The sequence below is a fragment of the Camelus bactrianus genome, chromosome 1 (genome assembly GCF_048773025.1).
Source record: "Camelus bactrianus isolate YW-2024 breed Bactrian camel chromosome 1, ASM4877302v1, whole genome shotgun sequence".
Lineage (NCBI taxonomy): Eukaryota > Metazoa > Chordata > Mammalia > Artiodactyla > Camelidae > Camelus > Camelus bactrianus.
Window position 1 is genome coordinate 83514893 of NC_133539.1, and position 13180 is coordinate 83528072.

The window sequence follows — 13180 nt, forward strand, 5'->3', positions numbered from 1 at the left end:
TAACAATGATTACCAAAGGGGGAAAAAAAGAGGTGATGCATCAGGCCCACATATCAAGTGTGGTTGTGTAATTAGAGAAATTTAATCACAGCAGGCAAATGTGATGTATTTGTATCTGCACCATTCCGTGGATTCAAGGGCAGAACTGTTCTCAGAAAATACAAAGGAATAAAAGCATTCCTATTTTATATGCTTTATCTTTAAACCATTTAATACATAAAGGTCTTTTTTTCTTGTTCTTTTTCCACCTCCTCCCCACACCCCACAGAAAACCCATTTTTTGTTCAGCAAAATTCCCAGTCCTATTACCTTATTAGGGTGTTCTTTTCAGAATGTCCCTGGCTCATTAGGATTAATAGAAGACACACATATGCTCATAGGGAAAAACAAGCTCTGTTTTGTCTGAAATATTTGAATTTAAAGGTAATGCCCTCCATTTGAGTTTCTGCAGAGAAGAGACTGTAACAGCTGTGCCTAAAGCTGAAGCCATGAACAGAAGTAGCACTCTCAGGGCCGGTGGCATCAGCCAGAGCTTTGCTGGTTCATGAATAAATCCCCAAATATAAGAAGTCACTTGGTCAGCTGAACTCCCACAGAAGATTCAGTAACCTGTTACGAGGTCACTGGGTTTATCTTGAACAAGAGTCTGTCTTGCAGCTTCCTGTCTTTTGATTTCCTGATTAAGTGACGGATGAGAAGAAGAGGTCACTCAGGCAGTACAGAAGCGAAAAAAAAAAAAAAAAAAACCCTTCACAGAAACCTTGGCTGGCCGGCCAGCCCACGTTATTCCCAGCGAGAGATTTCTGCTTTACACTGATTACTCAGAAAGCCTTTTTCCCCAAGCAAACCTTTTTTTCTATTGTTGTTAATGTTGTTCTATAATTAGGTGTTTCTGCTGGAATTAGAAGCAAACATGAAAAAGCTGTTCTTGCAATACGTTTGTAAAAGGTATCTGAGTTCTCATTGGTGAAGTTGGATTAAACTATATAATTTATCATTATGACAGTGTATCTGTGTTTGCCCTGGATACTTCATTTAAGTATAATAGAGAAATAGTACGAATCATTAGAAGGTTACCCAGACACGTACACGTCTTCTACGTTAATACTTTGCACAGATTCTTTAACATCTCTATATAATCATTTTTCCAGACTCAACCTGATACAATGCACATATATTCACCTATATGATAATCTTGCTTAAGATATTCAGGAATCCATCACCCTGACATTTTTAACTGCAGAAAAGTTTCTCTTTGATGACAGAGCTGCACCAAGCAGGTTAGAACCAACCCTGCTCCCAACGTCCTCACGGGAAAACCTGACTGGAGTATGGGGCACTTCAAACTAAATAAGCCAAATCACTAACTCAGAGATCACTGGACTGGCAAAGGGTAGAGACAGACTGGAGAACAGAGTTACTGAGACGGAGGGGCCAAGGAAAGCTGGTGGTTATAGAAGCCACAGGTCAGCTGAGGGGCCCAGAGAAAGCTGGTTCACCAAAGACAACCAGATAGTGAGTATTATTTACAGGGGAGGAAACAATAAAGGTCCAGAATAATCTTGTGATTACCTGGTGGGAAGGGATACATTGCGAGTTTGAGATTTGCAAATATTAACCAGTATATATAAAACAGATAAACAACAAGTTTCTTCTGTATAGCACAGGGAACTATATTCAATACCTTGTAATAACCTATAATGAAAAAGAGTATGGAAAGGAACATATGGGACATTGCGCTGTACACCAGAAATTGACACACTGTAAACTGACTATACTTCAGTTTAAAAAAAAAAAAGAATGAATGCACTGTTCGCACATTAACTATACTTCAATAAAAACAAGAATGAATGAACTCTGACAACACTTATGCCAAGGTGAAAATCTTCATGCCACCTGTTGTAGCTTAAAATCACAGGTACCAGGATGCGCCCCAGAAGAAGGGCCTGATGGAACATAAACCCTTGTGAACAATGTAACTGTCACAGCAAATGCGTGTTTTGTTGGCTGATAAATTAACACAGGGACAAACAAGCTTTATACTTTAAGAGCTGGCATAAATTGCTGTGCAGTAACATGGCGACTGAAATGTGCAAGAGTCTAATGATCAGCAATTACCCACCTTACTGGTCTCCTCTGGATGCTTAAAAATGAGGACGGAAATTAGAACCCTCACTTTTATCTCAACGTCTTTCAACATTCTCATCTAGGCATACGGCGTAGAGAGAAGAGAAATGGCACAAACCCATCTAGGCCATCTTGAGAACCAACCCTTTAACTGTGAAGAACAGCCTTTCAGTAAGTTGAGAGCTTTTCTTAAACCACGGTTTCAGCGCCGTGATGGCCTGAGAGGGCTGGAGCGGGCTGCCTGAGAGGGCTGGAGCGGGCTGCCTGGGGGGGGGACGGTGCGCACAAGCAGGTGAGGCATGCGCTCACCACGAGGATGGGCTGGGCAGAGTTCATGTGTTCAACTTAGAAGACAAGCAAGGGCAGAAGTAACGCCATGGCCATCTCCAAGGTAAGAGAAAATGAGACTCTGCTTTCTGAAAGAATCTGCTATTTAGAGAGTGAAGGACAAGTGAGTACTTGGATTGGAAAGCAAGGTCAAGCTAATAAAAGCAGTAAGTAGAAATTGTCACTCTGCTTAGAAAACAGCACCTAGATTTCAAATCAAATTAAGGGTAAATTCTAGTGCTACCCTGCAAAACCTGAAATATAAAGGAAGAAAAAAAAAATCCGATTCCTCATGGCCCTTTTCTAGCAACTTCAGTTCTCATCCACAGCTCCAGCACAATCTGGCCTTAAGAATAAATGGTACTCAAAGCACCATTTGCATAAGGATTCATGCGTTCATTATCGTAATCCTTGCAGGCTGTTATGATCCAGATATTTCCAAAGGGAAAATGAAACACAGTGAAGTTAAGTTACATTCCCACAGTTGCCTCGTTGGTAAGCAGAGAAGTTAGACTGAAAACCTAGTAGGTCTTCAGACACTTAATACAATGACATTTTAAATGTACTTCTGTGCTCTGTAGGTACGTATTCTTTCAATGTTATCCCAGTTGTTATGATTTTTATCTTCATCAGCAACTGTCTGATTTCCCTGATCCTGTGGTCTTAGGTAAATTGTCCCCCACTCAGTCTAAGGCACCTCATGCAGCATCGTTCGCTGATCATGTTACTGCAGAGCAAAGTTACCACGAACTGTTAAGAGATTTTCTGGTCTATTTGGCAAACATACCGGGAAGAGGCAAAGACAACAGAAACCACAACAATGAAAACCAATTCTCAAAATGAGGAAAAAAATATATTAAAATGCCACAGCAATAGGACTGGAAAAAGTCTGGGACGGAGTAGGGGCAATAAGACTGGGAGAAAAAAGTCCGGAATGTTCAAACTTGAAATAAAAAAGTGAATTTCGATAAAGGGAGAAAAGCATGCATGTGATAAGAATTCATTTCCACTTACTGTACTCCTATGTCCCTAAAGGAACACCAGGGAGAAATAGCAATTTGGCAAATGTACTTTTTGTGTTTAAACATCAATTTTGATTTGTGATAGACACTTGTCTTTCAAATATTACATTTTCCATAACTAGAGAAGATCGGGAAAATAAACTCTCTAAGCTGTATATGAACTAAATTCCACTTTGACTTTTAAAATAGAGAAGAATTTCAATAAGAGTAAAGATCTGAGATAAAAGGAAAAATTAGACACTGTTCCTAGTTCATTTTCTTTAAGGACCAGGGTCTCTCAAAAACAAAATCAACTAGAATTTAGCATATCATAGATTCAAGTTTAAATTATTTTTATAAAGGAAAAAAGAAATAGACTAGAGACTTATACACACACACATGCACAGACACACATACACTGCTAGTGTAGCAGACCACAGACAGAAGAATAGATTTGCTTTTCTGAGGCTTGGGAAGTGAGAAGTGTCTCTCACCTTTCACCTGCGGCCTCATCTCCCAAATGACAGAGCTGCTATTGATCACGAGTCACTGTCTGGTGCCCGAAAGCTAAAATCCAAGTAATTACTGCTGCTGGTTGAAGAGTTCTGTTTGGATGAAGTGAGGGAGCTAGGCTGAGATCATTATCCAACAACTTACAAATTCTTTCAACTGCTGGTCAACCTGTATGTCTTTGAAACTAAGCATCTAAAGCATTTTAATTGCAGAGAAACTCTTGCTATAGAAATCAGCTCCCGGTATGCAGACAAATTAGCTCACTTTCACAGACACACTCTAAGTATCCTTCCCTTCTGTCTCTTCCCCCCGCCCCGCTCACGATTCCCAACAGACATTGATTCCACGAATTCCCTTCCTGCTGGGGACAGTTAGAGCCATAAAACTTAACTCATGAAAATATTAATGAACTTTCCATTTTCCCCTGATGCTTTTCTTCCAGTTTCTTGCTACAACAAAGAACTGGCTCCCTCCTGCCTTTAGAAAGAGAAACCAAGGGATCTCCCAGGTCACCTCCTTTATGGGCCCTCGTGAAACAGCTGTCATTTGGGAAAATGGACTCATTCACAAACTTTATCATCAGAGAATCAAAACATTTGCTGAATCCCCAACATAAGATACGTTTAAACATATTAACAGTGAACTCCCCAGTGAACAGTGAAAACTACTTGGTTGAGGAATTGACTTTTTTAAGGTCTCAGTGATTCGAATTCCTCCCCAAAGTTGACACACACTCATGTTCATTGTGTACTATTCTCTGGCTATTTTTTCATTTTTTTCCACTTCCTACTTCAGCTCTCATTCTCTCTACTCATTACATCTTTTTACATCTCCAAAACCTTCCTCTTCAAATTCTCTTAAAGCTAATAGCTGTTTCCATCATTTTCTAAAAAAATACATTCTTAAAGTCTTCTTATGGTGAGCCTTCTTAATGTGAGCCCAATGGCCTTTTCTCCACTGTAATTTGCCTGGAGCCACAACAGGTAGCAAAGGAAGTTTCTGAGTGGATGCCAGGTTCTCCCTGTGATACAAACACTGTCTCCTTGTCTCCATCTTTTCAATCTGTCATTCCCATTTTACCCTTGGTTTCCAGACTAATTGCCCTTAAGAGATATTTGCATATTATCATACTCTTGCTCTGATACTCTCAATAGCTCACCGTCTGTAACTGCATCAGGACTAAACTCCTTTGTTGCTTCACATGGTTCTCCATCAGTCTGTGCACAGAAGTTATCTGCAAGAGCCAAATTTAAGCACGATTATCCTGGCACCTTGTACGCTGCAGCCACTCCTTGTGAAGAATGAGAATATATAGGATACGAGAAGGGAAGTGATATTTCTTACTCGATTTGAATTGTATTTATAGTTAATCTCAAATTTCAGGCTGTAATACATTAGAATTAGTCCTTATACAAGAAAATAAATTGCTTGAAGGGAAAAAAGTCTGGTGATAGCTGAAGGATTCATAATATTATTCTGATAAAATTATTTATTATAGCTTTCCCCCATTGTCTTATTTTTAGAAATGCATTGATGGCTATGAGTGCTCAGATGCAAAGCTCCAAACGACTCACACATACGTCTACGGTTATCACATGTAACATAGGGAGATGGTTACCATTATGAACTCAATTTATTTGTTAATACTTCATTAATTTCATGTTAATATTTCTTTCTTGAAGCCTAACCCACAGAGAATTTCATTACCACTACCATTCAGGTGTCAAATCCCTTTCTAAAACAAAACAAAGGGAAATCTTTTATAAAAGTGAATCTTTAGTTTTGCAGACAAAAGAAACTGTGAAAAAGAAGATTAAATCTTCATCATTTTAACTCACAAAGCAAATGCATAGGGAAATAGCATTATTCACCATTTAAATTGCTTAATTAGTCTTGGGAGTTTCTTCCGTCTGTCCAAGGTAAAGGAATTCTACACCTAGTTATACTAATGCTAAATGCCTAAACAGTAGATTTAAGTAAATCCTTCATTGAAAGAAATAAGTCACTTCTGTGCTAAGGAAGTGCTATTAAGATGCCTTCTGAAAGATCTATTGAGCCCTGTGGTGAAATGCATACATTTTTAAAAGGATAAACATAGGAAAAATGTCTGTCATGCTTTACGGTGAATATATCCACCCAAATGTTCAAGAGCTCCCTGATTTATTCTCAAGTAACAACCCTGACTCTCCAAACATTGTTTACGATGGTCAGGTGAGAATATACAGAGTTTCAATACAAGATATCTGCTAGTAGACTTCCTTTGGAGAGTAAAACATTCTTAAAGCATCATTTACTTTCACAAACAGCATATGCTCACCATGTGGCACCATTCTTGTTAACACCGAAGTAGCAATTTGAGCTTAACAGCTTGAGAACTCTGTTTGTAATAATAATAGTATGAGATGTCAGGTCCTCAGAGTCTCAGACGTCAAAGGTGATCATGAACATAAATGAAAATTCCCAAATCTGCTCTGCTGGGGAAATGATTCTTACCAAGCCCAAAGAATCCAGTAGAAATACAAAAGCCTGGTCTCCGGCTTCTAATAAGCCCAGAAATTGTCTTCCCAATTTCACCGCATCTCCTTCATCTGGTTCTAATGTATACACACGTCTAGTGAATTAGTTCCCCTTGGGGGGAAGTTTTGTTGTCTCAAGAGCTTGAGATTTTCAATGAAGTGCCAATGATTTTATACAAATTGTTGAAAGTTTTATATTACAACTGTTCTCTTCCTTTTATATGAGCCGACTGTTTACTTTTTGAGTACCTTCAAACCTTCTAGCATTTCAGAATAATGTTTAAAACATGGTATTATTAAGAAACTTTCAGATTGCAGCTGTGAAAACAGACCTATGTCATTATAATCAGTGAGAAAGTCCCTTAAGTGGGATTTCAGAATATAAAAGGAGACTGTGCTGAGAATTGGCAGGGTAAGAACCAAGGAGAGGAAAGAGGGAAAGAAAGAGGGAAAGAAAACTCATCAAACAAAGAAAGGGGGTGTTTCTATTCTTGACAGCCCATTTGAAAAAAAATATAAGTAATTCAGTATTTGAGTAGAAGACTTCTTTTACGGGGGAGGGAGGTGTAGTTACTGCGTTGGCTTGCATAATCACTTTATATATTACATCTATTAAAGCACTTATTCTTTCCTATTCTAGATGGTTATTTACCAATCTGTTTTTCTCATAAACTGCGAGCTCTTCAAGTGCCAGACCTATGTTGTATGTATCCTGCAAACTAGGATCTAGTACATTGCAGGTATTCAAATTTAGTAGTTAAATAAGTAGGAGAGACTAGAAATGATATAGACAACACATTTTTTCTTGGCCACACTAAGATGCAGAAATAGGAAAATATTTGAGGCAGGAAAAATTATTCCATATTAGCATTGCATTAATGGAAAGAAATGTCCAAAATACATTAACATGCTATGGTAAGATGACTACAGAGAATAAGCAAACGATGCAATACTCATTTGGGGAGGCTTCTTCTCAGGACAGGCTGTAGTCCCACAGTGATTTGCCTCTGGGCATTGAACTCCCCGGTTTGTAGGAACAGAGAAGGCAGATTGTAGTATAACATTCATGTGATTTGTTTTTGTAGCATCATGTCCTGATAAGTGAATGTATGTGACACTCAAAGGTCCTCCTGAAAGAACAGTCCAGATAAATCCAAAATGGGTAAGAGGGAAGAGATTCCAAAAAGGGGCTCCAAGGGACTGATGGATTGAGTCCATTGAAAGTGCCGTCCCTGTTCAGCTGGACCCCAGGAACTGCCTCTCAAGTCTCTATCCTGTCTTGTCAAACTTCCCAGTCCTCTTAGTGTCTGTAAGGAATCTTCATCTGTCTCTTCAAGGTCTATAAACAATATTTGCACCTCTTACCTTCCTCCAGCCTAAAAATATGCTTTCCCCTTAGTCTGTTTCCATTAAAATGCTGCCACTTTCTTTCCTCTCCTTTTAATGCAAACTTCTTCATCCCTGCTTCCACATCAACCCTTGGCTTCTCCAACCACTGGACTCCAGCTTCCAGCGCCATCACTCTAGAGATACCACTCTCATTAAGACTGCAGTGACCTCCTAATTGCCAAATCTCTGGGCACGCTTAGCCCTCATTGTACTGAAGGGCGGGTGGTGTTGATCCCTCCTTCACTCACTGTTCACAAGAGCTGACAACAGTAGGCTAGTTATGAAGACTAGTATCAGTCAAGTGCTTAGCACAGCATTTTGCACACCATATGGGCTCTTTAAAAAAAGTTTGCTGATATTATTATACTAACATTTTTCTCAGTTGCCTTTGTGAGTTCTCTTTCTGTGTCTCCTTTTAAATGCAGGTGTCCCTTACCCAGCGCCCTGATAATCCACACGTTGTTGCAGGGTAATCGTACCAGTCTTTTTGAGTTCAACAACTATCATATTACGACTCTCATGTCTATAGCTCCAGCCCAGGGCTCCACTAAATCTTTATGTGTATATCTCTGAGTTCCTGAGGGAGATCCCCATCTCAATTGGCAATATGTCCTTGAGGGGTAAAAATCACTCCCAGTTAAGAATCAGTGCTTAGCTTATATATGGTTCTTTGTGTCTTTCCTCAGGTGATTGTAAACTTTCTGAGAGTCAGAATGATGTGTCATTCACCCCTGTGTCCCTCAGCCACAGCACAGAGCCCCATATACTGAAGCTACCAATTCAACTCTATAATTCTCAATTTAGGAGATCTTACTTTACGGGAGATCATGTTTACATCCCCACCCCACAAAAGCCCCTGTACAGATTCTTACATTAGGTTCTGATTTCTTTTGAAAGGAAGCATCTGGAATATTTCAATAATGAGAAAGATGCTTGTTAAGTGGATGGTGACTACAATTTTGAAATAAGAGCATACTGTTAAATTTAGAAATCAGATGAGTCTTTACTTCAGAAAAAGGTTTGAAGAATAATATACTCTATTAAAAGAATGATTTGCTGGTGAGTTTTAAAATAACCCAAGGAAACTGGCACTTCTAAAAATTTCACAGCAGCCTAAGTCTAAGACTTGAAAAAAGAAATAATAAAGAACTGGGGCTGCTGAATCTGAAGCCATCACATCTATGGCTCCATGTCAATTTATAATGGTAAACGTGCCACAGAAACAAATTTGTCATGGGAATTTTCACAGCAATAAATATCACAGTCTGGTGGCAGTAGAAGGAGTTACGGATCACACCCTCACGAGTCTTAGGCTGAGTTTGGAGAAAGTGACATGTGCAACGCACATTAGCTGAGACCTTCACATCTTTTTATGCTTCACAAACCAGATCGGATTGGCCGAACTGCAGAATATATTTGCCACAACACAATAAATTGTCCCCTCAAGTCAGTTGATGGTGAAAGACAAATTAATTGAAATCAGATCTTCCAATCAACATGATACGGTGGGAATGAGGGTCAATCTTAAGATCATTTTGATCCACGAATCATCACGCTCTCCATTGCTCAAAGGCAGGAAACAATTTAAACAGAATATGATTTACTAAGAATATCATCAATTAAAAGATAAGGTATTAGAACCTCTAGATTCCCAAAGTGGGAATCTAACTGAAAGATCTGTAATTGCAACTATTACCTAACAGCTCTCTTATCCCTCCTTCTCTTTTCTTGCCTCACCCTCCCTAACTGTCCTCCTTGAAAAATATTTGGTCACCTTGCCTTCTTTCGTTTACAAACTCTTTTCTTCTTCCTTTAAATTCTTAAATTAACAAATATTTATAGTCTAGACAACTGGTCACACACCTCAAGGGAATCCTAAAAGAGTCAATAATAGTCTTGCCTTTAAAAATTAATAATTATTAAAATTAAATAAAACTATTAATTATTTAAAAATTAATAATCTATTATTTAAAAACACAAGTACAAAATGATCAGAAAACCAGGCAAAATTGGAAAGTAGCATAAAAGGGGGAAATTATGTACCATGGAGGTTTCAAAGTAAAGATATACCACATTTGATATAAGGACACCAGGATTCTTACAGAGGAAGGTGTTTTAGATGAGTTGACATAAGTAGAAATTGGGTTGGGATTTTTTAACTTACGTGAAAGCATAAAACACAGTTCTTGATTCATTCATTCAGTAGGCATTCAACAGACATTTATTTTCTTCCCTCCTACAGGGGTGTTATGGGCTGAACTGTGTTCCTTCCAAATTCCTATGCTGAAGTCCTAACCCCTAATGCCTCAGAATGTGACTGGAGACAGGACCTTTAAAGAGGTAATCAAGGGAAAATGAGTTCATATGGTTGGGTCCTAATTCAATATGACAGATGTCCTTATGAGAAGAGATTAGAATGCAGATGTACACAGAGGAAAGATCACGTGAAGCCAGAGGCAGAAGCTGGCCATCTATAAGCCAAGGAGCAAGTCTCTCTGAAGGAACCATCCCTGCCGACAGCTTGATCTTGGACTTCTACCCTCCAGAACTACGGAGAATTAAATGTCTGTGGTTTAAGCCATCCAGTCTCTGTCATTTGTTATGGCAGCCCTAGCAAACTAACACCAGAGGGTCAGTGGATGTGAGGCTGTGAGGATACTTCGGATCTCTACTGTTAAGGAGATGAAAGTTTGGGGACCTGATCTTTCCAGTCAATAGGAAGTCAAACAAAGTTTGTGAGCTGAGACTGTCCTGAAGACTTGAGGTTAGATGGAAAGATTTGGCTTTTGTGTTTGGATTGTGACAGTGGTGGGGACCCATTTGGAAGATCAGTTTGGAGAGTATCAGGTCATTGGATCAGCCCAAGTACAAAACAAGTGGGACCTGAACTGGCTCACTGACAGTGGGAACGGGAATTCAAGTCAAGTGTATTTAACTCAGCAACTGATTTTCTAAAGGAGAGTCAGGGAATGAGAAAGCTCAGTGGTGCCAAGTGCTTCACATGATAGAGATATTGATAATAAGGATGTTAGTATAATTTCTAATAAGTTAAAAACATGACTTTCCTGTACACATAGAACAGACCTGTTAAAGATTTTATTCAACTTGTTAATTAATGACAAAGCCAGTAATACACACACACACATCCCAAACATGGGTGATCAGAAATGCTATTATTAACTTGCTAATACAGGACTAACTGGTTAATATATTATAAAGAGCAATAAGATTATTTGTGCCTTTTCCATAGTACAGTAATCAAATGTGTATTTATGGTACAAAATACCTTTGTACTGCTGTGGAGAAGAATCATTTGCATGACTATCAGTTTTCTACAGCTCCTACACTTTCAGAGTTATAAAACAACCCAGTTGACAGAAAGACAATAAAAGACGCACACGCCTACAGAATTAGGTAATCCCCAGAGAATCCCCTAGGCATGCCCAGCACTCCACTGAGGGGACAAATACTGGTCATCTCTTTTGCCCATTTCCAAATCTTCTGCTATTTTTTTCTGACATTAATAAATACAGGAGAAGCTATTTCTCATTTTTAGGAATATTAAACATGCAGTGCCAAAGAAACACTCAGGGGAGAAAGTCCAACGTGCAATCGGAAGGGCTGAGGTGGCACATCAGCAGAGGGACAGGTTTCAATACATTTGTCAGCTCTGCTTAATCTTTCTTCATATTTTATCAGTAAGCTCATCAAATTAAGATGTGATCATAGGCTGGAGGCAACTGCCCAGGACTCCGCCCCTTTCTTCCTTCTTGATTGTCAATAACCTATTCTACTGTGATCCCTGTGTCTAACAGGCTGGCAAATCTTGGTCTGTGTTCTTGACCTGGCTTCCCTTTTCTGGCCCTTTAATATCTGGTGTTTATATTTCCCTTCTGGTATGTGAATCTCAGTTTGCTTTTCTGTAATCCTGGCCCCTTGGACAGAGATTTCAGCTCACACTTCCGGGATAAAATGGTTGCTCCAGTCTAGACTTAACAAGGGAGAACCCATATTTCACCTTAGTCATTTGGCTGGTGTTCAGGTGAGCTCTGCCTAAAAAAGACAAGGGTCAGAGAAGTAGATTTGCACTAAGATGAAACTGTCCATGCAGAAGTCACAATTTCCAATTTTCTCTTTGACATTTAGCATCCTCTGGCTCACTGACAGAGTCTCCTCTTCTTTACAGTCTGTGTGCTGACTATTTGCCATGTGATTTGAAAATAGCTCTGGTAACATCTAAGTAAATCAAAGTGTTCATTCATTTACTCATCCATCCATTCATTCATTCATTTGCCAAAAATTACTAAGTGCCTCATGTGTGCTAAACACTGTACTAGGTACCAGAAGATATATAGATAAATAAAATATATTCTTGCCCTCTAAAAACTTAACCACTGAGGACTATAAATCAATGACTTTTTTTTTACCTTTCCAAGTACATTCCAGGGCTAGAGTAATAGTAGAGTAGGGTGCACTGATGTGTTCCTCTACCACCCCACTACCCACCTCCTCCATAGAAGAAATGACTACAAATAAGCTGAAATAGGGAAATATGCATATAGATATAAATATAGATAGACAGATATGTCCTATATAACTGGGATACATGTATAGTGTGTTGCCTTGGATTGTTGTACATTTTGGGATAAGTCAACAAAAGATTTTGGGAAAAAAATTTCTCTTTCAACACATCACAGTAAGAAAATGACAGTAACACAATAGCATCAACACTAAAGCAAACGAACAAAAGAACCGTGCTCTGTAACCATGACTGATGAAGACGACCTTGGAGAATAGCCTCTAAAGAGGCAGAAAACCCCCAAAAGATCACACTTGCTTTGAACAATGTTCTCCTGCCTCTTTTGCTCTGGGTATATTTTAACCCCTACACAATTACTTATTGTTATGGATATGACAACATAAACTCCCATAATTTCAGAATTTTATTTAAAAAATATGCCCAAGTAATGGAGTTGCACTATGCAATTTCATCCTTCGGCATCCACAAAGAACCAGTAGGTAGGTACTTTGAAATATATATATATATATATGTATATATACACACACATACAATGTGGGGGTGCATTTTCAAAATTTACCAAGGTCATTAATGCACCAAATGTAAATGGTCTCCCATTTATCAAATGCCCTGGGGAAAGCAGCAGATAAGTGAAATGATAGATAAACAGATGAAACTCTAGGCTAATGGGCTGTATATCAATGAGTCAATGCCACGTTTATGAAAGGTTTTGGAAAATGATTCCTATTCTTTGCTTATTTTTAAAGTTCTAAATCTCAGGAAGGTAG

At 38.8% G+C, this 13180-nt stretch overlaps 1 long non-coding RNA gene across 14 annotated transcripts in view; it reads right to left on the reverse strand.

The window, feature by feature from the left end:
- LOC105066678 (uncharacterized) overlaps positions 1-13180 on the reverse strand; it is a 522292-nt gene that overhangs the window by 215108 nt on the left and 294004 nt on the right. The gene's annotated exons all lie outside the window — the stretch shown is intronic.